General features: G+C 43.2%; 1 long non-coding RNA gene across 1 annotated transcript in view; it reads left to right on the top strand.

The window, feature by feature from the left end:
• Window positions 1–20,908, top strand: part of LOC148400853 (uncharacterized) — a 164,126-nt gene that overhangs the window by 114,965 nt on the left and 28,253 nt on the right. Inside the window, exon 7 of the long non-coding RNA XR_015857593.1 lies at window positions 2,900–3,014. This is a non-coding gene — a long non-coding RNA (uncharacterized LOC148400853). The remainder of the gene's footprint in view (window positions 1–2,899; window positions 3,015–20,908) is intronic.

The raw sequence follows: 20,908 nt of genomic DNA, 5'->3' as shown, positions 1-20,908 counted from the left end.
AAATCTCAATTACAAATCCAATGCTAATATTAATCAAATAGTTGCAAATGATTTGTAAGATTACTATAATAATAATATGTATTCCTCATATTGCGTGAAAAAAATTATACTGTCATGAGAAATAAACTGTGATTCATCAATAATGTCACATGATAAAATATTTGTTACTAAAAAACACCTCTGGCTGCAAATAGTTGCAAAGCCACTTGATATCTTTAGATGGCACTGTAACACAAGTAATGAGTTATTTTTCCTGCTTCATTGAGCAGCACAACCTGCTTTATTTTTTACCAGTGCTGTACTGCTTTTATTTGTGTGCTTCTGGAAGGTGCACATCAGGCTCAGTTTTTCATTCTGCAGGCGGGCAGTCATAGTATATGCATTCTTCCATCGTTTGCTGACATTTGCACATCTTGTTCATGCATGAATTAATGCAGAGAGCCATGCATATTCACAAAACCAACACTCTCATCTGGTGATCTCCCCAGGAGCTCTCGACATCACTCAGGCACTTTTAGGCTTAAAACAAAACGTGTCTGACATACTCAACATCATGTAAATGATTCACAAGTGTACAATCGGCCTTCATTGCCTATGGGGAACAATCCCTATATTACATTTATCGCGGTTCATCAGTCACATGGATATTAAAGACTTAAAAACATTTTAAACATTTTAAAACAAACAAAAAATGTTAAAAAAAGAAAAAAGTTAAAAATAAAATCACAAAATAGATGAAGAAAAACAGTTTTAAAAAATTTCTAAAAGGATGAAGACGAAATAAATTTCAAAAAACACTTTAAAAAATCCAAAACGTTGAAAAAGAATCCAAAACATTGGAAATAAAGATTTGAAAAATAATTTATTAATATATTCATTTACTAAGGCTTAAGTCATAATGTCTACAGAAACAATGGGGACCTTGCAACATAATGACAAAATGAGCATTTTTACTCTTAGCAATGTTGACATTGATTAGGTGTAAACACTTTTTTCTCGGTGCAATAATATACTTGTCATATAGTCACAGTTACAAAGTTTAACCACTTAGAGGAGCTCTACCTCCGTAAAGGGCTATGAAACCAGTCTGACTTGCCTGCGTTGGACTCCACTTAATATTATAAATATGTGCTACTCGTTCGGTTAGAAACCATTTTTTTAATCAATATGTGATCAAGGGTGTCACCTTACAGCTTTAACTGAAGAGGTTTCACATACACGTTAACTACCATTTAGGAATGTCTAATTCACCTGAACATGTTCTTTGGTACATGCTGCTGTTTTGGTTAGCAACAGAGTCAAAATAGGCTCTTTAACAGTTGTTCATGAAATAAGACTTCCTTTCAGTTACTTTCTTTTGTTTTTTCCTGATGGGAGAAAATAATCTATTTGAATGAAGAGTATATTTGTCTCCTGGTGTTATTTCTGTTATTTTGCAGGTATAAATTACCGCCTCTTACAAAAATGAATGCAAACTGACATCAAACATAAGAGGAAGGGACTTAACGTCACATGCAGTGAAGATGGTGCAGGGCTCGCATTTTATTTACTTGGCCGCATCAGGAAGCCACATACAGTAGCTATTCGGAAGCCTCTTTAATTGCTGAGTAATGGTGCGACTGTGCTCGCAATTTGCGCCGGCGAGCAAATACTTATATCGCGCTTATATCAAACAGTAGCCTGTAAAAACATGACATTTACAACAGAGTGCTATAAAGCTGCGTAAACCGATCAATAATCCCGCACACACACACACGTACACATGCAAACGAGTACAATTCATGATTTAATGTCACGCTCGCCGCATGGAGCCGTGCAGCAACACAACAACACACACTGGTCCTTGGTCACTGGTCATGTTCAGCGTTTTTTATAAAATGCTTGGGGGGGTAATACAAACTCCGATCTTGCACCGTAGACTTTAATACTATACCGTATTTGACTATTTTACACGACACAAACACTCTATAGTCTTTGCTGTGCTAGCCCACTGCTGCACTATACCATACTGTAGTAATATGAAGGCATCGAGGCACTCTGGGCTATCAATCAATGGTGGGTTTGGCAAACAGCAGCTCCTCATGCCATTAACTTTCCCTGCTGGTGATTGGATGAGCAAACACACTGCAGTGTGTGCCTAATGTGCTCAAGCACCATCATCAAATCACACACTTTAGCCGCCCGGCGTCGGCTATCAGGTAGAACAACATTGTAAACGGGCGCAGGCGTCATTTTGTGCTCCAGGCTGATAAAACATCAGCCCCATTGCTCTGCCGTCTGCTTGTCTGCATCCTGTCTGTTGATGTTGTACAGCTGCACACCGGAGCGGCGCTTTCCTTCATCTTTTATCTCCGAAATTCACTTGCCATTATGGATTTGTGATCAAAGTGGAGACTTTCACCTTTAGAGGCAGTGTTGAGCAAAAAATGTAATTTACTATTTAGGAATGCCGATTACCGTTGTGCAAATTGTTTTACTTGGATAAATATTTCATTATGGGTATATGACAAGTCCTAAATGATACCTTTTTTAACCCCCTTTGCTTTGCCTTGGGAAAGTCTCCAAGCTTAATGCTAATACACAATACAATGTTTACTTGATTGTCTATTGTGTGCCATGGGATAGCGGGGAACGAAATTTCGGTTTCTTTGTGTGTCTTTGGCATGTGAAGAAATCGACAATAAAGCTGACTTTGACTTTGACTTTGAAAATGCCACAGATGGGTTAACTGATAATGCCAACCTTAACACAAATGGTGGAGCAACACGCATAGACAGATAATGTATTCATTTTATACTGCATAAAATGACTTACAAACTTATCTTGACTTAGGACCGTCTCCATTCATTTATACTTAATAATTATAGTCTATTTTTTTTCCTCTCTTTTCTTGATACAGCTTCAGCAATGGTGAAAATGAAAATGACTTCTAATCAATGGACAAGAAATTCAGCAACTCCTTTTGATACAAGGGTGGTGGAACAAAAATGTCGCAAACCTCCAAACTTCACAAGGTAGGACAACTGTTACATTCTCGCAGAACATGCAAAGTAATTATGTTGATATCCTGCGTTTTGATTGAAGCTCTCCTGACATATTTGTGAGGGGAAATATTGCATGAAACATTAATGAGATGTGTCACATGTATGCATTATTAAAGCAGGATGCATATAGTGCACATCAAAGCTGTGCTAAATAAAACCAACGATCTGTTGGTCGACACAAAAAAGAAAAGTTTCTCCTGAATGCTTGCGTCAAAGACTGTGAACTGAATAAAGCAGTCAGAATTCCTCAGACATGCTAGACAGTAGATACAACTGCTATTGTTAAAAAAAAAGAGAAGTGTGGGCGGGGGGAGGGGTGGAAAAAATAAATAAATGGATTAAAAAAAAAGAAGAAAATGCCTCTTGGTGTAAACGCTGCAATTTGCCTCTCAGCTGGTCGAGGCAGCGTCGACAATGGCTAAACAGCTCAGAGGCACAAAAACAATCAATACAGATTCTCTGCTCCATCCCGAGCCCACCTGCTCTCTGCTCACAGCCCCGCACGGGGGGACCACACCCCCACGACCACCCCCTACCCCTCCTTACCTCACATTGCTGCCATACACACACACACTTATACACACATTTTGCAGCAACGTGACTTTCACACAGATTAAAGTCCTCACCTGGTGAAAAGGAACATTATGCAACAACTCATGTCATGTGCATTAAGTTGTTGTCTTTATTTTAAGCTTGCACACTACGTTGCTGATATATCTTGAAAATGATGAGGCTACGAAATGTTTTAAATGCGTATTGACAGTCCAGATTGCTTCAGGGACAACGTTGTGACGATTGGACTGAAATTGACTGGAATTCATTTTAATGTCATCGTTTAAATAAGTAAGTTAGGAATAATGTACATAATCGCCACATCTGTTTTTTTGTGTTTAGTTTTATTTTGATTTACTTGACACTGCTGCCTACAGCCACACGTACTTTAAAGGTCGTGCAATAAAATAGTCAGTTAAAGGAAAGCGTGATTTTTGTCCAACCCATTTCATTTGTCTGTTTTTAAGACAATTCTGAAGTCCACAATAATAAAACTGGCTGGTTTTCATTGTTAATCGTTTTATTTATCTATTGAGACACCAAAGTGCATAAAAAGCACTTTAGATTTGAGGGATAGTATTGAGTCACTTTCTTAGCTATTTCCTGCTATTAACAACTATTGGTTGCAGTTTGTAATAATGTAGAACTGCACCGTAGTAATATTCCTGCAGAACATTCATATTTCTGTTACTCAATTTAGCTTAATGCAAAATATTTGAAATCATCAGTTAACAACAAAAAAAAAAAAAATTCTGGTCTAGATTACAGTTCATTGTGCAGACGTCCTCACATCACTCGCATTTTTTTCCCCGCTCGCCTCGCCCCCATTTGAAGCCCACTTCCTATAAGCCCATTCCCTCTCATGCTCCTCTTTGACTTGGGTCTTTTTCATATTCGGTCGCCGTTGACGCATGTGTCAGGCACGAGGGTGCAGGTTGAACTGATTACATCAAACTCCAGCGTGGTGAAAGAGCACAAAGGTGTCAGTCTGGGCTCTGTGATGGGAGATCAGTGGAACAGTAATGCAATGGTAGTGAGTTATTAAATGAATAAAGAGGGGGGAGCTGCCGAAGAGTATTGATTTTCCACGGCTCCCCGAGGCTTCGGGGGCTTTCAAGGCAGGCGAAGGACACACACACACACACACACACACACAGATATGGGTACACATATGTGCACGCATATACAGGCAAGAGGAAGGTTCAAGAGTGAAAGGATAATGGCCTCACCAGTTGCAGTCTCACTTAAAACACAGTTTGGGCTCTCAAGGTCTCCCACTGGGCTGCCCAACGCCTGATAAAAGGACTCATTCTGATCCGGCAAGGTTTTGTTCCTGCAATGCACTCGACGTTTTGCGAAAGAGGGAGAGAGGCCGTAGTCGCGCCGGTGCCAACTGTTTTCGCCACCTGGGTCTCATGATACACCAAAACAAAAAAGTTATAAGAAGATTAAGTAAATTTATAAAAGCCCAAGGTGATGATGAATGGCTTCGTCATGGTTAAGCTCAACGATTAATCCCAGAAGGGGATTCAATTCATTCAAGTCATTCAATTAGAGTATCAAACTGCTGTTTTGTCCTGCACCTCTTAGAAAGCTGCTAGTTACTCTATTATCTAATACCATCTATTAGAACGCTAATCGATGAGCAACAGTTAACCTCGCTTCTGTATTTCTTCTTCCACTTCTATTCTTTCTTCTGCTTTGCATTTTCTGGCAGTCTGTGTCACCACACTGCTTCTTGTAGGTAAATATTTGTACTACAACAATTAACTAAGTTTTCGGAGGCTACTTGCAATTGTCAGTGACCAACCCAACCCAAACACAGTAACATTCTTGAAAATCTGTATTTGGCCATATTGTTTGTCCGGACTGCAGACACACACTCATCAATTCTTCTTCGACGACTTCTTATATTCCTCTTCTCCCATGTGACATTTTGATGAATGTGCGGGGCCTTTTCAGTGGGTGCAAATGCGAATGCGCCCAGATCCATCTTGATTTGGGGAGTCAATCAGAGTCCATAAGGGGAGGGTCCATGTCCATCTGTTAGCCGGAAGTGACACGGGCCGCACGGACCAACACAAAAGGAAAGAGAAAGACCCCTGAGACTTGTGCTCTGACCCCTCTGTGGTCTGTGGGCCATACTTTGCGTGTCTGTTGCAATTTCTCAGTCATTATCTCCTAATTTCTATTATGCTGTATTATATGCTCATATATGTTATCATATAAGATATCCGAAAGCTTTGGAGCGTGTCTTCACTGATTGATTATGAGGGCAACCTGGCCAAATAAGGTATCACAACTATCCAGCAACTATTTATTTTTTGTAGATTTTTAACCCGTGGAAGCAATTCGATCCACAATTTGCTTGAGTGGATTAAAAATGTACTCGCACTGTTTTTAATCACTTCACTGGTTCTTTTATATCAAACAAATTATTTTAGGTGCATTACCACACTGTATTTAGGTGCAAAATGCAAGTCCTGAGCCCTACTTCATGATCATGAACGATATTCAGCTTGTACTAGGAGAAAATTGGAAAACTTTATTTTCCAAAGTATGTCGGTGGTCGTTCGGGGGTTTGAAGTCAGACAAATGCAAATCAAGACAGAGCGCTTGCAGCCTTCTCAAATAGCGATGACAGAGAGACAAATAGAAGAGACACACAAAAACATCCCACCCGATCTCGCACGCTCACGCTGTTTCGACAGCAGGGATCAGGGAGATGGCAGGGTTGAAAAAAAAAAAAAATCAATAATGTACTTGCCACATACAGATGAATTTTTCCAAGGTGTTGTGTGGTTGGCTGAGGGATTCCACATTTGTGCATTCGGAAGAAGGATGACCTCTCAAACCTTGAAAGATGAACAACAGTGTGAGTTTCTCTTTGCATCTTTATGATGTTTGGACCACAAAATATCCCCGCCCTCATATTTTGTATTTTGTTGGCAGTGTATATCTTTATTTGACGACAAAATTGCTTCCTTCTGAGAGAACGATAGGATGCATCTAATGCAGCTGTGGAGATTGCTTCCATTTACATTCATGCCAGAAGATAGAATTTTTCATGTGGAAAAATTGTGGACCGCAAAGTACAACTTTTGACATTAGTGAAGTTCTGCCGGACTTCCACGCAGCCTGGCCTTCCTTCAGAAGGTTGCTGATGGGGAGCTTCCCCATTGACCGTGTCCGAGGCTCTTGGCAGCGTCTGTTTGCTTTGCTGTTCAGACAGTAATTACCAACAACGGCTCGCAAACGTTTATCCACAGGTGCCATATATCGAACAACACAGTGGGGATTTAATGTAGTTAGTATGGGCTGTCTCCCGCCGCGTGTAGCGTCTACCATAACCCAACAAGGCTGGATAATGCGGAGCAGAGCGATCGCGCCCTCTCGCCTGTTTTAACACAGGATCCTTTAATGCAACCCTAACAATGTTTGGGGAGTATTTTTAAACGAAATGAAATTGTAGAGGCGCCACCCCCGTCTGCCCCGGTCCGGCGTGGGATACAGTTCCCGCCACCCCCCCTCGCCCGGAGCACTCCCCTCGTCGTGCTCAGAGAGGCTGTTGGAATTTTAACTTCGACTAATGATGACAGGGAAAGTGCTGCTCCCTCACAATACGATTACATTGCGAGTGTCATGCTGTCCGAATGTGCTTTAAAAGATGCACAGGTTCCAAACTTTTTAAGTTTCTAAATTCGGGGTCCATATAAACAATGTTATTTGTCGCACGTCTATAAGCCATTTAAAAAAAATAAAGTAAACACACCTATAACCTGAACTGAGACATATTTGGAGACAGTTTTTGGTGTTTTAAAAACAATTTCTTCATTACATGTCTGTGACATGTTTTTGTCAAAATAAAACAATGATCAAGGTTTATCGCTCACTTTACGCACCCTATTTCTCGTCTTGCTGAAATCAGCCTCCGCAATGACAGATTTTTGTGCATATGACAAAACTCAGCACATCTTGCACATCCTTGCACCAGCAATCACTTGAAAGCGGCTATGGATCATACGGCCGAGCTATCAGAATAGTTGAATGAAAATCTTTAGTCTAATCTTTTGTTAGTGAGGCTCACAGACACATTTTCAGAAAAAGGAAGCTCACAAAGAGAATACTTGGCTGTGTCATTTCACACTTGAGTGTTGGACAGGTAATTAAAAATTATTTTTTTCCCGTTTTATGATCCCTTTACTCTGGAAGGTCCCGAAAGAGTCCCTCAACACGGACCTCTTCTGTTTGTCATGTCGCACAAGCTTCAGCTAAATGTCCTGCGTGTGAGCGTGCATGAATGTCACCACAGACTGTATCACCCCTTTTTACGTGTTTGGTGTGACGGGGGGGGGGGGGGGGGGGGGGGACTCGGACGTTGAGGTCAAGGGGGTGTGCTTTGACATACTGACGAGAGAAAGAGAGGCCCCGGCAACGAGAGGGACTTCTGATGTTTGTCCTGTCGATGGCTTTGCTCAAGGGAGGGCTCCGTCTCCAACGGCGCTTCCACCGGGCTCCTCTTTGTCTGCCTGCCTGCCGCTAAGTGAACCTGTCTGCTAGCTCGTATTAAGTGCTAGTGAACCACCAGATTAAAAAAAAAAAGGGAAAACCCAGGGGTACAAACGGCGCGTTTGCTAATCAGAACTTTTTTAGGCGCGAAATACGAGTCTGGAATTTCAAGGTGTCGCACTTGTCTGCTGTGTATTCTTCCACACGCGACTTCATTCTGCACCGTTCCTAACTTCAAACAAAATACTGTACTGGGACAAATGTCATACCAGAGGCTTATAGAAAGGTCCACAAAATAAAACGTGCTCGGTGAGAGAATCTCCAGGCGTTGTCGTGTGTTGTGTGCTGTTGCGTCGCGCCAAGGCTTCTCGCGTCCGAGTGTAGCCACGCAGAAGCCACAAGGTAGTAATCCATTAAACAAGCCTTCCATCTGGGGATTAGGTTTGGCCATCACAAGATGGCTCCTTCAATCTGAGAGCAGGCCAAGGCGCGGGTCAAGCACTTAGTAATAAGCTCCAGTGTGCTGTAGTGACTTGTTACCAGGGTTACCCGGACAGCGACACCTCCACGAGCGCGTGTGGCTGCAGGTGTTTGTGCGCATGGCCGCACACGTGCAAGTCCATCATCCACTTTCTTCACTTGCCTGAATCTGCGTGGCTTGTGTTGACAAGGAGCTGTGCTTCCTGTCCTGCGGACACCACCCAGAAGAATGAATGAATGGTTCCATTTAAGAGTGCCGCTAGTCTTTTGAGAGGGATTTAGTTGTCCTAGAGGTGGAACACGTCTGGCTGTCTTGGCGCAGAATGCTGATGCGCCGTTTGTCTGTGTTGCATGATGGAGCACATGCATTGATGCACAGCCTCTAAGCGATTGGGGAAGATTAAAGGTGTCTAATTTACGCCATGTTTGCTCACCTTTCTATGGGGTGCAATCAGGTGAGGATCTTAATCAAAGGGAAAAAATGTTGATGAAAGATGTTGCACAGTCACAAACTCAATTTGGGGTATTGTTTACCCAGCTTGTTCTTTCTGTCAGCAGTGAGCAACTAGGAATCTGTGACAACACTTTCAGTAGCCCCTTGAATACGTTAAAAAATACTTTTTTTTTTGTGGGAGGCAAATAAAAAACATGTTTCATATTTGTCTATTCTCGGGCCAGCCAGATCCTTATACCCCTTAATTATCATGTTGCACTGTAAAGTTTTACGTTGCAATATTACGATTGACCACTAGATGGCATTAATTTATGCCTTTTACTACAACTTTGAACATGCAGGACAAATGTAGTACTTGGAATATCAATATAGTGTAGTATAGGTTTTTTTGGAGCTAAATTGTGAATAAGAAACTCAGCAAAGTCTTTAGAAGAGTTTTCTTCATACTTTTCTGCACTGCCTCACCTCTTCTTGCCTTGTTTTTATTGAAGATATACACTTAGAAGAACTGCTCTGAGTACTTGAAGTGCTCTGAGATGTTCCACATTACAGCTAAAAAAAATATGAAAAAAAGTATTGATCATTATATAGGAGTGCAGTATGATGACGTGTATATTTGCTTGTTTTTCTCCTCGGGCTCCTTTCAGCACACAGAATCATCCAACGTGAATGCGGCAGATGATTTTGTCCTTGATTGATTTTTTTTTTTTTCCCTCACAGTGCCAGCCTGATTTTCTTTTGATGAGCCGCTAAGTGATTCAAGTTTGGACAGGTGGATAAGAATGCTCTCATGTCTTCTTAGTACATCCAAACATGTTTTAGCCCCCCACTAAGATGTGTACGAAACCATCAAAACAAACTTCTAATGGACTTTATAATGACGGAAATAATCATTTGGAAACTTTGTACTTACTTGCGCTCATGCTGACCCAAAAAGTCTTTAATACTACGAAATACAAATTTGGCTTTCAGTTTTCAGTCGAACTGTGCAAGGCGGGCAAAGAGGCAGCTTACAACACTTCAATATGGTGAATGAATTCGTTCCCGAGCTTGGTTGGTTAATAATGCGTGCTGTATAATGGAAAACAGACCAATAGAATTGATTTGCGGGAAGAAAAATGTGAAATTGACCGTATTTGGACGTACGAGATTTCCACATGACAGCGATGATATTCAGGTCACAGATTGATCAACCCGACCTGCGAAGTTTTAGTTTTCAAGCGGCGGCCATTACTTCAGTACTTATTTCGATCATTGTGATCCACATTTTATTGTTTTAATGCTGTGTTTGGTTTTTTCCATTTTTTGGCTGATATTCTATTCATTAACATAGTCGAGCAGAAACAACAGGGGATCAAATGGGATGCAGTCGTTCATGTTTGCCCCAATCCCCACCCCATGTTGCGCAATCCCCTGAAGGTGTAAATGGCCTCAGGTGAAATATTTGAAGTGTTGAATGACAGTGAAAGTGTCTTTCATGAATCTGCCATTGATTTTGACTTTGCTAGAAAGGACGTTACCCGAGGCCAAGTGCCACAGGTAGCTGCTTTAAAAACTTTGAAAGAAAACTTGCGTCGGAATTTCGCTCAAGAGAAATTAAATGAAAGTATACTTTCATAGCCATTTCATAAGACGCCCTGCAGTGATTCCTTTATGAAGGTTTTCTCAAATATTTTCCACAGAAATACGTTTTAAAAAGCTGGCCTGACCTTTGAAGGCTATTTTTTTCCCAGAGAGGTGAAGTAAAAATAAAAGTACATAGAATGTTTATAATGTACCAATTACATTTATATTAAATCAAAATTCTCAGAATTTCTGACATTCACATCAAACTTGCCATTTGTGTGCAACATTCTCAACTAACCATTCACAACGACCAGACGACAAGCACGGCAATGAGCCAGACTGTAATTTCCCTCATGCATAGCGTAGCGTAGCATAGGGAAGGACCGGGGGGCGGTTGCCATGGCGATGCAGTATGTCTCCAGAATTGCCGCTATTGATCCGCCGAGGCTTCAGTGGCCAAGCAGGAGTGAGAAGAAAAATGTGTGTGTGTGTTTGGGGGGGGCGGGGGGCTATAAGGCAGTTGAAGTGAAGCGGACACACACACACGCACACACACACACACTAAGCATCACAGTCCACTATTGTCATGTTTTGGCCAAGTGATGACATTTATTTTGCATGTGTGTTTGTAAGAAGTGTGATTTCCTGTCACCCAAACCCGGAACCCCTAAAACCCCCAAAGATATCCCCGCAATCTGATTTTCACCTACATCGTTCAATGCGCAATGATGGAATCAATATCATGAAATACCACTCGAGACAAGCAGCCTGTGATGTAATCCCGCACGTCATATGCTGTATTACTGGCGCCGTGATTTGGTTAATACGCCTCAAGGTTTTTAATACTTTTTGCACATAGCATGTTTGAATTCTTACACGAAAGTCGACCTATTCACTGCAGAGTTGCTTTTATTCTCTAAAAAAAAAAAATTATATCAGTGAGTGCACTCGTCAAGGAGATGAATTACAATGAAACAAACAACCAGTTCCTTTTGTGTTGTGGCGGTATTAAAAAAAGTTGGAAAAAAAACTGAAGGCCATTAAAGTTGTCAGATCAGATGAAGGGAATGCATGGACCGTTTGGAGTGGATGCGCGAGCCTAATTCCTCGCACGCCGTTTGAAAAGTGTTATCCCAGCCGAAAGGTCAAAAGTCTCAGCAGGGTTTTTTTTTTCTATTTTTTCCTATGTTTGTGCTGCCATTTTAAGCCCCCCGACACGCTTTGTACCACGTTCAAAGCGCAACACGAGGGGTCTGTGAGGGGATTAAGTCGCAATGATGACGGCAGAGGAAGGTTGACGCGTGTCGATCCGCGTGCACAGGATGGCGTGTCCAGTATGGGCTTAAAGTGTGCTAATATATCAACTCCCGATTGAAGGATAATGATTTACTTAAGAGAGTCCTCGATTTGGTCGAATGATCCCAACGCGGCCGTTTGAGTATTTTCGCTCTCTGGCGCTCTCGCCCGGTTCACGTGTGGTGGATGTTGTCATAATGAAGACTCATTAGACGGACGAAGCACACATTAAGCACAGCGCTGGATGAACGTTTTATTGGCGGTATCGCGGTCGGTGCGGTGATGAAAAACGGCACAGCTCAGCACAAAGCGCACGCCGAGCATTGCACAACACGGCTTCGGCCCGGAGGTGCACCGGAGGGGGATTTAAGAGCCTCAATCACTCTCGAAAAAACAACACAACTAATCTTCTGTTACCTCCGCAACACAACAACCACCTCTCCCACACTCTCCTGCCCTCCTTCCTGCTCCACGTTCCCCGCAGGAGTCGACGGGTGGGAGGGACGGCCCACACGGTCCGCACAGTACGCCGCGTTTGTTTGTCTCTGCGGCGCACCCGTGATTTGCGCTCGGAGACGCCGTCAGGGCCCGGGCCGTGGCTCTGCGGCCGTGTGTTTGAGCTCAAGGTCTCTGCGCCGTGCTCCCGAAAGCTCCACTGTGCCTGAATGAGCCGCTAACCTTGGCATCAAAATCGATAGCAGCCAAACTCTTTGAAGGATCGCATGTGGGCCCGGCCTCTGCTCTGCGCTTTGTGAGCGCCCGGCGTGTGTGCGCGCGTGTTTGTCCGTGTGCGTGCGTGTGGATGGCTGTAATTGCTGCTTGTCCAGACTCCAGAGAGTTGCACACTGGAACTCCAGGATGGAGGTTTAGGTTCAGATGGAGACATTGAAACCCTCAACCCGCCTTCCCTGATAATCACAAACCTTCATTCCAAGTTATCTATCCATCCATTTTCTATCACACTTAGACTCAAGCACGTGAGCTCAGCAGCTTCTGCGTCTAAATTGAAAAATGTTTTGCACGAGTCAGCACTTGTAGACGGAGCTACACAAGCAGCTTTTTAGAACCATTCATTACCAGACTTAAACCCTATGGAGCAGCAGATCACTCTATTTTGTTTATATCTCTCGGATTAGAGAAAATTCTGAAAGGAATGTTTGAAAATTCCAATAGCCACATAACACGCTTTGGATGAATGCATTGTGCCACCCGTCATTTTTCTTTGTCTCTTTCCTTTTGCTCTTCTCTCTCATTCCCTTCCGCTCCCCCGCTGCCCTCATTATTTATCTTTAGTCTATTCCATTACCAAGCCTCCCTGCGTCCCCATGCCTTCCTGCCTTCTCCTATTGATTTTCATTTATAGGTTTTCATCCCTTTTCACTCCCATTTCTCCTCGCTTCACCTCGGCGAGAGAAAAAAGTCGCGCCCGTTTCTCGTGCTGTTCTTTTGTCCAAGCGTCGCAAGGCCGCGCCGCCACAAAGAGCGCGCCGCGGCAGGTGAAGAGGTCCGTCAGCGGCACGGCGCCATTCACGAGGCAGAAAGGTCACCTTAGCGCTCTCGTGCACAGGTGAAAGGGAGCTGGCGAGCATCCAGAAAGCTTTCATGAGAAAAGTCGTGAGCGGCGGATGAACAGATTTAGGCTACACTGTTTGTTTTGACTCTGAACCAACAAGGAAGTGAGTGTGTATCAGCGGATCCAAATGTCAACTATGAAGGCCGATAACGAAACGGCGGCATTACGCTCGTACTCTCCCGCACCTTATTCAAACACGCTAATATTGATGCGGGTTATTAATTGACCAGACGGGCTTATCGAAGGATGTTGTAGTCTTGATAAGGACAGACGCCGTCTCCGCTAAAACCAACGCCGACACTAAGACGCCACTTGCAAGTCTTCTCTATTAAGAAGAAGTTTTTTTTATTATTATTATTATTATTATTATTATTATTATTATTATGTTTTAGGAGGAAAAGTATTTTGAGTTTTAAGGTGCATTTTTTGGCCTGGTACTGTACGGCTTTGGGGGACGTTGGACTTTCGAGGCTTTCAAGGCTGTGCGGTTGTGCTGTGATGGGATCAACTTGCGCACTTTGCCACACTCACCTTCAGCGCCACTTTGTCGTTTTCCTACTTACTGATTGGACAAATTTGCCATCTCCAGTAAAACGGGGCTCTTTGCCCCTGCAGCCTGGCATTACCAAGAGCCCCATTATTATCCTCAGCGATCGCTCTGAGACGTGACAACACACGCGTGAAAAATGCCACATTGATCATACACACACACACACACACAGAGGAGAAAAACATTGATTCCTCCTCGCCCCTCCCTCCCTTGTCAGAAACAGGCGTCCAATCTTGGCCAGTCTGTAATTTTATGGCACAACAAAATGAAAGGGTAATTTCAGTGGCGTGTGGAGGTAGAGGCACAAGTGGGAGGGGGATAAAGGGACAAAGTTTGGCGTCTGAAAGGGTTGCAGTGATGATGATGATGATGATGACAATAACGGCTAGGAGGAGAAGAAAGCGGTGAGAGAAAGGTGCTTTGACGCCGGCTGACAGCCTCACGCCTCACTAGTCATCTCAGTGGGCGCGCGAGGCAGCCGAGCCGCTAAAAACCTTGCAATTTAGATAGTTTGCCGGCCTTTGTCAAATCATATATGGTGCAGTCGGCTGAGGGGTTTTAACCGGTTTAATGTCATCCTCCCGCTCCTTGCCTTCTCTCCCATTTTGTTTTCACCGCCAAACATTAGTGCCGCTCGTTCATTCACAAAAGTTTGACGGTTTTCGGAGAAGAGCATTTGACGGACAAGAGATTGCCATTTGTTTTTCTCTCCTTGACTGCAGTTCAACAGCTCTTTTAGAGGCTTATTGGCAGCCGCATGGGGATTTTTGGGGCCATCTCTGGTTGGATGGATGGACAGACGGACGGCTGGATGGAAGGATGGCTGGTTGGAGAGATGGAGGGAGGGATAGGAGGGATGGATAGATGATAGGAGGGATGGGATGGGAGGGATGGATGGATAGGAGGGGTAGGAAAGGAAAAATAGGCGAGTGCAATAAGTGGGGAAGAAGGTATAGAGGTCGTAACCTTGAGTATTGATCAGGTTTTGTCATTTCCATGGTGACCAGAGGCTTGCTCGCTCTGTTTTTTTCCCCTCACACACACATGGGCTCTCTCTCCCTTTTCTCTCTCGCTCTCATACACACTGTCTCTCTCACTCTCCCTCTTTGACCTGCTGCAGTACATTAGACCTGAAATTCATAATGCCTGTTTGTTCCTTCTTTCTTTCTTGCTTGCTTTCTTTCTTTTTTTCTTTCTTTCTTGCTTTCTTTCTTTTTTTTCTTTCTTTCTTTCTTGCTTGCTTGCTTTCTTGCTTTTTTCTTGCTTTCTGTCTGACTGTCTTTCTTTTTGGTGCACACACACACATGCTCACACACAGCTGCTCATCCAAGCACAGGAAGAAACTGAATTAAACCTTAAAAACAATCTGGGCGAGCCAAGAGCACAATTCATCATGATCTATGTGTGTCAGAATCGTGTACATGTGGTGAGTTTGTGTGTCTCGGCGTGTGCGTGCGCCAAACACAAAGGTGTCTGAGCAATTGGCTAATTTAACTTCATTGCTCACCTACTTTGCGCACATTTCCGTCTGGCAGGATTCACTTTGAGTTGATTACTCTGTCCTGATTTCTTCCTTCACCCCAGGAGGGACTGCGCTAATTATTTTTCCTCTCCCTGTTCTGCATTCTCATTCATTCTTCTCCCATCTACCCGAGGCTGAACTTTAGTTCGTTCATGGGTTCTCGGAGTCGAAGGGCGGCCCCCTTTTGTGAGGAAATGATTTTCTCTGGGCAGAGGAGGACACTCCAAATCATCTCCAGCAATCTTGGTAATGGCCCTGAGATGCCGCCGCCTTTGTCCTGTAATGGTGACAGATGACTGGCCGGGCAGACGGGGGGGCCGTCCTGACGCCTCGCGAAGGGCTGACGAGCACGTGCTCGCACGCAAACACACTCACACACTCGCAAAGGCTTGCATAAGACACCGCGCCGCTAGCAGTCGGCAAGATTGCGGGTAATTGTCCTTTCTTGAGCTACTGTGGTGTTAGCACTCATCTTGAACGATCCACTACTTGGTCAGTCATGGTAGATTTGTCTAGAAATGTATACGATCAAAGCGAAAGGCAGTCTCAAAGTGTCCATGAATGCAAACCAAGTCAGATGTGTTCCCACCCACAACGGCGCAGAATGCCCTTTCTTCTGCAAAAATACCAAAACTAAAACTAACTCACTGGACGTGAAAATATTGCACAGCCCTCAGTCTCCATTAGCTTGTTAACTCAGTTCACCAATGTGTTGTGCCAGTCTTGCTAGATGTAAAACAATTTTCACACACTTGTCTCGAGAACAGCACTCAAAGTCTTAAATGTGTGTCAAGTCTGACTTTTAGTACAAACACATGTCTGTAATGCAATCGGTGGGCGTAAATGGAGGAAGCCTGTCACGTTGTCCTGGGCTTTCCAGATGACATCTCAGTGCCTAAAGGTGTGAACTTCACTCTTACTAGCTAGCGTTAGCTGTCTAGTTTTTTGCAGCACAATATATTGCACATGATTTTCCATTCAGACTGCTAATTGGTTTTCTCTTCCGAATGGGCTAATTATCCGCTCCTCTTACTTTTGATCAAAGTCATTAGAATTTTTGTACTTTAAGTAATTAATGTTTGATTTAATTCCCATATTTTAGTGCCTATTTAAACATGGCCCCAGTACATTTGCCTTTGAGTGCACCCCCCACCCTTTTCAACTGTTGCAGTCTTTGTTCATTCGTATTTAATTGCCCCTGTCTTATTAGCACATGTCACCAATAAGAATCGAAGTGGAGAGGATGTGGTCAATGGTGGAGCTCTCATTAGGAGATGGCCAGAAGCAGGCCTGAGGGCAGATTAAAAGGCCCGCTGTAAATATTGGCGTCAGGCGGGGCGTGGGAGGGAGGCGGAATTATTTGTTGACCACCGTGGTGGGTGTAATGCACTTTTTACAGCCTGTAGATGGCGCTTTGTGTGAGTCTGCACTCTGCAGAGTTAAGTTTAGATTGCTAGACTCTCAATTGTCAGTGGAAATATTGTTGTGTGTGTTTGGAGGGAGGGGGAATGCGTGTGTGTGTTTTTTTATTGGTCATCTAGAGTACCCCATAAACTATGAGGGCAGTAAGAAATAACTTTTAAGATCTAATTTTCCTACCATCTGTGGGATCTCACAATTCAAAAATCAGTTAAGATGTTCAAAATGTCCTCACCCTGCTTAAGAGTCAACATCTAGCCAAGAATCTGGCAGACTCAAGGACAAGCTGCTTTGTTCACTCTCCAAAGTGAAAAGTGTGTTGTTGCAAAAGTAACTGGTGGCTTCTAACTATACAAATCAATCACATCAACCAGCATAAAATGGATCTTCAGTGCTGACCTTCATCCTGCTTGTTTTGCCGTTAATAACTAGCGGCCCTTCCACTGCTTATGCACTGTCCACTGTGGCCTAAATATTTGGATGATAGTACAAATAAAAACAGTGTGTGTGTGTGCGTGTGTGCCTGTGTGTGTGCGTGAGCGTGCGTGTACACGATGTGGCTCACTTGATAAATGACGGCAAGGTGGAATAGACTGGCGCTGCGATGGTTTCAGCCTTGTAAAGATGTGACAAATGACGGAGCACAAAGTATTGATTTCAATCTCTCTCTGGCGCACTGTTCTACTGTGAAAGCCCTGCTCACACACACACACACACACACACACACACACACACACACACACACACACACACACACACACACAAACAAATATATGTATACGTGTATACGTGTGTGTGCGCGTGTGTGTGTGTGTGTGTGTGTGTGTGTGTGTGTGTGTGTGTGTGTGTGTGTGTGTGTGTGTGTGTGTGTGTGTGTCTGTGTGTGTGTGTGTGCGTGCATGCGCATGAGTGCGTGCGTGAGTGCGTGCATGTGTGTGTGTACATATAAGCACTTCTTAAAAGAGATTAGGTTCAATTCATTGTTCGTTTTTGGTTTTGAATGTGAAATTTACGCGCTGGCAAATAGGTCTTCATTAATTATTCAGCCAGCAGTGTCTTGTGGTTGATGTAAGCAAGCTCTTAGCCTCTTGCCTGGCCGCAGAAAAAGTCCCGCGAGTACCCCCAATGTCAGGACAACGACTGCACGCATAAACAGTTTGTTTTAGTTAAAAAACTTAGTAAATAAGAATCTGCGGGAGCTCACAAGGCAGGGAGGTATTAATGTGATGGATGGATGGATGGATGGATGGATGGATGGATGGATGGATGGATGGATGGATGGATGGATGGATGGACTGTCCAAAAGATAGGACCGAGAGAAATCATCAAAGCTTCAGTGCAGAGGTCAAAGGCATTGAGGTGACCCTTCCTTCCTCCTCTTCCCCCCTCCTCCTTCTCATCACTTCGTACCAATCAAAGCCTTCACACTTTTCCAATGATGTTAAGCTGAGAGGCATCCAGGCATGCTCCAACCTAGCCCATCCCCCCCACCTGTCTTCCCCCATGAACCTGCTCGTTGGTCGTTGGCGTTGCAATGGTGGTGGTGGGGGTGCGGACCTTACTCCCGACCTTTGAACTGGTGAGAATTGACTCTTCACCAAGCCCGCGGGGTCGCTCGCCCTCGACCCGTGAGGTTATCCAGTCAGAGGCAGCCAATGGCCAATGGCCATTGTCTTTGCTTCGGTGGGGGAAGATGGGGGTCGTGTTTGGGGGGCTAGTGGGGGATGACATGGAGGGGCAGGTGGGGGTTTGTGGGGTGTTAGCTGACCATGAAAAGCTAGCTCCCCTGCTGCGATGGAGCATATGTTGTGGCGTCTGCCTAGAATAGCTGACCAGTATGCTTAGGTCTTGTGAGAATTTTGGTGTTTTTGAAATATGTTGAGAAATTCACTCAAATTTCTAATCCGCAGGAAGGTTTTATCCCTAAATTGTATGGTATTCTCATCAATTATTATTATTATTAGTAGTAGTAGTAGTAGTAGTAGTAGTAGTAGTATGTTGAGAAATTGATGCTTGAGCTGCACGATAATGTGATCTTTGTTTCTTAATCTTTTTTTTAATTAATTTAGACCTGTCGACTCAGTTGTGTGTTTTCTTTTCTTGGTAAAATAATAATAAATATGAATAAAAATCACCATCATTTCAACGTTTTCAATTATATTCAAACGACTTGAATTATATTAGTACATCTATTTCATAAATATACCTGCACTTTTGGACAAATCAATATTATTATATTCATATTCCTCGACCTAAACTACTGCAAAGCATTCTGGGATGTGTAGATGCTTGTGATGAACTAGATGTTATTGCATACCCTCATTCCAAATGTGTTTCTTTTGTATTTTGTAGCTAAAATGTGTGATCCAGATAACTAGGCATGAGTAAAGCCTCCACGTCATCTTGTCAGATTTAATACACAAGAAACCAGGTCGGGATTGAAGGAGTTTTCCTTGCCGCCGTTTGGCCTCCCGCTGCTCTCGGGAATGGACTTTACTGGAAAGTGATGGAGCATCCTTACGGTCATGACCGTTGGTGTAATCTAATGACGGCTCACTCAGGGCTGCAGGGAGGAGGAATGGACATGTTTGAGGGTGCGGGGCTTGAAGGGTGCGGTAGGGGGTGGGGGTCATCTGAAGCGTCCGGCCGCTGTTGACCTCTATTCAATCCAATCAGATAATATAAGAGAACCGCAGCTCTCTTGACGGAGGGCTTTGTCCTGTCGTGCGCTTTCGCAGGTTCTCGTTCATCTCTTATGAGAATGTGCCATCAATTATTTAGGGCGGCCACTTTGTAATTGAGATTAACCTTATTCCCTTACATGGCGCTTTGAGGATATTTGCTGCAGACTTTTTGGAGTCGACTGTTTGTCAGTGTGCCAGGAAGGAGGGGGGGAGCAAAATAGGCCTTGTAGCAGAAACATAACACATTCATTGTCATATTAAGAAATAAATGAAGATTGTTTGAGCTTGTTTGACCAACATTATTATTATATATATCCATCCATCCAATTTCTGTACCGTTTGTCTCCACGGGGGTAATTATTATATATATATATTTTAAGATATTTTCAAATTTTGATGATTTTTCATGATTTGTTTTTTATCAGAGGACATGTATTTCAATATGTTTCTTTAAGTTATGTTTTTTTTCATACATTAGTTTTTCTCACAAATAAGTAATTTGAGTGATGGCCCAGATCAAGTTTGAAAATATGGGAAAAATATTTTACTTAAGTTATAAATTATTTTTTATTTAAATTAACATAATTTTGTATTTATTTTTTTACTACCATATTATTTATTTATATATATTTTTAGATACAATATTTTTTATATTTTATATATATATATTCTCTTTGTATTTTTTTTAGATTATCTAATTTTTTTGCCTTGTTTTTCTTGCTAGCACAAGCCTAAATATGTGCATTATTGCCACCTAATGCAACAATATATGTTTAGTTCTATATGATAGAATTTTTTTAACTCCTTGTTTTTGTAAATAATGCATCAATCCTATTGACAAAATTCCAATGTGAAAGGTTGGTGGAGCTCCATAATCGCTTTGGACAAGATTTGCCTCCATCTCTGGTTATTTTTTATGCGCGGCTGGTGTGACCTCCAAAGATTTATGGGCTGTAAGTTTGAGAGCTTTGTCACAAAGGTAGTATATCAGAAGGAGGCCATTGTGTTAATGCAGTGTGCATCTGCCTGCTGTTTTCTACCTGCACGCTTCCGTGTGTGCGTGTGCACGCGTGTTTGTGCGTGTTGGTGTGACAGGGACTAATTCCATTAGTGCTCGAGTGCGACGGGAGATGAGCGGGGATTGACAGAGCTGCAATCGTAATGAATTGGCTCTGGCAGCATCGCTCGGACCAATAAGTTCTCACTCTAGGAGCTCCCCTCCCTCCCTTCCACCTCCTCCTCATCTTCCTCCCCCCCCC

Source organism: Syngnathus floridae, chromosome 3 (assembly GCF_059516105.1).
Source record: "Syngnathus floridae isolate MCC-2025c chromosome 3, RoL_Sflo_1.0, whole genome shotgun sequence".
Lineage (NCBI taxonomy): Eukaryota > Metazoa > Chordata > Actinopteri > Syngnathiformes > Syngnathidae > Syngnathus > Syngnathus floridae.
Note: the sequence above shows the minus strand (reverse complement) of the source record. Positions and strands in the feature narration are given on the sequence as shown.